Consider the following 5,265-nt stretch of genomic DNA (forward strand, 5'->3'; position numbering starts at 1 on the left):
TTGTGCTGTTCCCACTGCCTAAACACCCTTCCCTACCATCACTCGGCAAACTGGCATCCACCATTCAAGATCTCCTCTGAGAACTTCTCCTGACTCTCCCCGCAAAATTTCCCCTCGATGCATCCATGCTCTGTACAAAACTCTAATATAACTCCTGAAGACTCATGCTCAGGTTGACCAGAAAACTCCTAAAGTCAAAAACCCCTTTTTGTGAGCCCTGTATGTGCACTCATACAATGTACACTATAACCTGATTTGACACTCAAATACATAGTCGCCATGCTTAAAGCAATGGTACCATTGTGCTTTATCTCCAGTCACATGCCTCTCTCCCCCTGCCCCGTGTAAGCTTTCTGGGACTGTGACACGTCTTATTCTTATTTCCCCATGCTTAGCACAGGCATTTTAATTAGGAGTCAGAGGATGCCTATTTGGGGACGAGATAAGCTCCATCATCCCCTTTGGATTTCTGCCCTAATATTTTATCATCTGTCCCCCAAGTCTGGCTTTATCAAGGCCTGTGCTAGCCCATAAGGCACATCTGTGTGAAATGGGAAAAAGCAGCCCTTCCTTGAATGGTGCAGGTGAAGCCCAAGTGATTGGTTTGGTGAAATGAGCAGGGCTGAATTTCAGCCTCCATGATCTGTCTCAGTCAGGCACCCTTGTGCAGTGCTCAACCTGCACAACTGTATAAGGCATCCCTGTCTATGATGGTTTACTTAACCAAAAAGGTGGCACTCAGGCTATCCCTCTCCTCTGCCCCCTCCCTCCCTCTCTGCCCGTCTCAGATATATACTCACTCCAAATGACATCTCCAATCCACCTCACTTAGAATCTCAAATCTTTCCATTCAACAAACTTTCCATTTTACAAATGAGTCCCAAAGAGAATGAAGTCATGCCTAGCGTCACTCAGAGCTGAAGGCGAAACAAGGAAATCGTGGAGGGAGAAGAGGAGTCTGCAGACAAGTGGAGGGAAAGTACCAAGACATGAAGATTGCACAGCTGCTAAAGGGAAGTTCTTTAAAGGCCCCACATCCAGTGTGAGGCACAGGGCAACTGTGCCCTAAAACTTTCCAACTGTTTCCATCTGCGGGGGCGGAACTGCAGGAACGGGGAGCCAGCCCAGCCAAGACGGCGGAGCCTAGGGTCCCAACTCCAGACCTGGACACTTCCTGGGATCACCTCAGCCCTAAGGACTTAGAGAATCATTTACTTGCCTTCTCTAGCCATCTCTGCTCCCTGATTGAGTGCTCACACATGAGGCCAGAAAGGGACCGGGGTTCTTCCCTCGCCACCCCAAGACTAACCCCTGCTCTTCTAGACCACAGACAAACTGGGCAGCCTCTCATCCCCCATAGCTGCTGCCCCCAGCTCCATCAGCTCAGGGGTTCTGGTCCGGCCAGGGAAAGCAGGATGGAGGGTCAGTCCCAAAAGGGCAGTTCCATGAGCCCCTCATACCAAGCCCCCGCCAGCCAAGTCCCCAACCTGTGGGTGCTGTCACCATGTGGCTGGCTCCAGAGTCCTCCCTGACATGAGAAACAAACTGTTCTGCAGACGCTGGGGTCTGGAGGCTCCACTTGGTAGACAGAGGACAGTGCATTATAATTACATTTGCAATTAGCTGTTCACTTTTCTCTCGCACTTGCTAACCAAGATCCAGGAAAAAAAAGGTTGATGTTAATCATAGCTTCTCTTCTCTCACTAACGGGGTCAGACGCTGGTGCCTTGATAGCACACAGGCTCCAGAAGGAATAAGCACTCTGGAGGGAGACTTCTTCAGGGCCACATTTGAGGCCAGGGTCAGGAGAAGACCCCACATGCCCCAACAGAGGGGCTTCACCAGCCTCCCTCAGCCTGGCTCCCTCTGCTTCTGAAATCTACCTTTGAGGTCCTTGTATGCTCAACTTTGTCTAAGAAATAGGCGGGGCACAGTGGTTCACACCTGTAATCCCAGCACTTTGGGAGGCCAAGGTGGGCGGATCACTTGAGGTCAGGAGTTCAAGACCAGCCTGGCCGACATGGTGAAACCCCATCTCTATCACAAATACAAAAAAATTAGCTGGGCATGGTGGCTCATGTCTGTTATCCCAGCTACTCAGGAAGCTGAGGCAGGAGAATTGCTTGAACCCAGGAGGCGGAGGTTGCAGTGAGCCAAGATGGTGCTACTGCACTCCAGCCTGGGCAGCTGAGCGAGACTCCATCTCAAAAGAAAAGAAAAGAAATAGAAATAGACCCCTCCACAGGGAACTGCTAGTATCATGAGAGAGACCCAGCTCCTGTCCTTAGGAAACTCTCAACCTGATGATAAAATATAAGGGAATGCCTTAAATGACTTTCCTTCATCTGAGCTTTCCCCTGAAATATTGAGGAATGTTACTGTTTAACTATATTATTAAGAGTAATAATAACTGCTACCATTTATTAAGTGCCTATGATGTGCCAGATGCTGCACGAAGTTCTTTTATGTATTATCTCATTTAACTTCAAAAATACTTCGATATGAGGATATGTATTATGATCTCCATCTTACAGATAAGGTGAGTGAAATTCAGAAAACTTAAATAACTTGCCTAAGTAACAACTAATACCCATGGTAAGGGCTGGGGCCAGAATTGGAACCCAGGGTATTGTTGTTAACACTATGGTATGGTGTGCTTCTACGCTTGACTTAAATCCGACACGTGGACAAACACCCATCATCATGTATGTTGTCTTTCCTCATGGAGTCTAATTGCAAAAAACATGTGCGTGGCTATGAGCTCCATGGAGAAAGGTGATGGAGAAGGAAAGGAGGCAGGGTGAGAGGCCCCCAGGTCCCTGGACCCCTGGGTCAGAGTGCACATTTGATGGTGGTGGAGGAGGTGCTGATGATATGGGTGAGTTCAGGAACTGTGTTGAATCATTTTCAGAACTCTGACCAGGCCAGGCATGGTGGCTCACACCTGTAATCCCAGCACTTTGGGAGGCTGAGGCAGGTGGATAGCTTCAGGCCTGGAATTCGAGACCAGCCTGGACAACATGGCAAAACCTTGTCGCTACTGAAAATACAAAAATTAGCTGGGCAGAGTGGCATATGTCTATAGTCCCAGCTACTCAGGTGGCTGAGGCCGGAGAATCCCTTGAACCCAGGAGGCAGAGATTGCAGTGAGCCGAGATCGCACCACTGCACTCCAGCTTGGGCAACAGAGCAAGACTCAAAACAACAACAACAAAAAAGAACTCTGATCCGCTAGTGGTGAGAATTTCTTTCTGAAACTGGGCAGTACTTTCAGGCCCTTCCAGAGACACATGGAGCATAACTGAGGGGCTAGAAATGCCAAGACCAAAGCAGGCTTGGGCCAAACCGCCTGCCACGAATATGGGCAAAGGCATCTGCCCACACAACCTCTGGGAACAGAGGGCAAGGGCTCTGTTTGCTCCATCTACACTGTGGACCTAGAAATCCGCTTTTCCAAACCCTTAGTGTTCTGTCTAGGACAAGTGTCTGAGCACACCCACATTATCAATGAGGTAAAGGGAGTCCTGGGTTCCTCCTTTTCCCCCAAATGCCCCTGCCATGGCACTTTCCACACTGTGGAAATAGCCGCGGTTTCCAGCCCATGCCCTGCCTCCCTCCCAGCCTTCCAGACCTTTGGAGTTTTCTCTGCCTTCTTCCCATCTCCCTCTCCTTTCTGCTCCGTGTGCCCCACCTCATCCCCGTATTAAAATTGTGATAATGCTTGTCTGTTTCTTTTATTCCTCCCTCCCTCCCTTCCTTCCTCTCTCTCTCTCTTTCTCTCTCTCTCTCTCTTTCTCTTTCGAGATAGGGTCTCACTCTGTCACCCAGGCTACAGTGAGGTGGCACAATTTCTGCTCACTGCAACCTCCACCTCCCAGGTTCAAGTGATCCTCCCTCCACAGCTGGGATTACAGACAGTGAGCCACCGTGCCCAGACATTTGTTTCTTTCAACTCTGTTCACAGAGTTGCATTTGAAGGTGTTCAGTAAATCCAGAATCAGTGAATGAATGCATGAAAGGAACCTCAAAGACTTGGGGGAAGAGTTGTTTTTTCCAAAGTCCTAAGCCATCACAGCGGGAGAGGGCCAAGCACAGGGTGCAAAGTCCCAGCCAAGCACTCCTGGCTACCTTTACCCACCACCCTCCCCGCTACTGGAAGGGCCGCACTACGTGCCCGAGGACACCCAGACCCCCCGCCCCTGGCAGCCCTGCCCCTCCTTTATCTCCTGTCCCTCTATCCAGGGACAGGCCTTTCCAAGTCCAGGACCCAGCTCCAGCCCAACCTGGATCTCGCCACGCCGGCACGCTGGGAGGGGAAACCAGGTGGTCAGAAGCTTCCACGTGGGGGCGCTGGAGGGGCGCGGGAACGACTTTAGCAGACCTCCCCCAACCCTTCGTACTTGGTCGGTGAAGGAACCCAGATCGTCAACCTGCAGCTGCCCCTGTCCCCAGGGTCCCCACCAGGCAGTCATGACCCCCCACCGAGCCCTCTCCCTTCCGCCTTGCCTCCTGGCCCCCGCCAAGCCCCACTCCTTCGTGTTCGCTCCTCAGTAAAGATGAAGGAGCCCGCGAGTGGCAGATAGGTGTAGGTTCGAATCCCGCCTCTGCCCCTTAGTGGTTGGCGGCCTTCTCCCAGCTCCAGCCTGTAAAATGGGCTCATCACGCACCGACTTTAGCTGGAGGAGGCGTTCAGGAAACGTCAGCTTCCTGCCCGCATCCGCCCTCATCTCGCATTTCCCTCTTCTCTGTTCTCCCTCTGCTTTTTTTTCCCCGCTTTGGTTTTGTTTTAAATCCCTCCCTCCTGCGCCCTTTCTCTTCTCGGCTCCGCAATCTTAGCCAAACCGCAGCGTTTAGCAATCCTGCGCCCACCCGGCGCCCGGGGAGCCTCGCCGCGGCTGCGACCCGCCCCCGGCCCAGCTCCCGCGGGGCGCCACCGCCGCGACGTACCCCGCCACGGGTCGCACGCTGCCACCAGACCGGCTCACCTGGGGGTCGCACCCCAACTTGCGCTCGGCCCTGCCCCAGCCCACCCCAGATCGGCCGGGTCCCTCCTCTGGCGGCAGCGCTGCAGCCCACCCGCCGCCGGGGCCGCGGGGACCGGGAGGAGCTGGACGCACCGGCCAGGGCCGTGCCCGGGTGGCCGAGGGCACCGGGCGGGGCGGCGGGCTCGGCCGCCAGGGCTGCCAGCGCCAGCCTGACCGCAGCCCAAGGGCGACGCTGCAAATAGTCGCGGTTTCCAGCCTGTGCCCTGCCTCCCTCCCAGCC

This window comes from Macaca fascicularis, chromosome 16 (genome assembly GCF_037993035.2).
Source record: "Macaca fascicularis isolate 582-1 chromosome 16, T2T-MFA8v1.1".
Classification (NCBI taxonomy): Eukaryota; Metazoa; Chordata; class Mammalia; order Primates; family Cercopithecidae; genus Macaca; species Macaca fascicularis.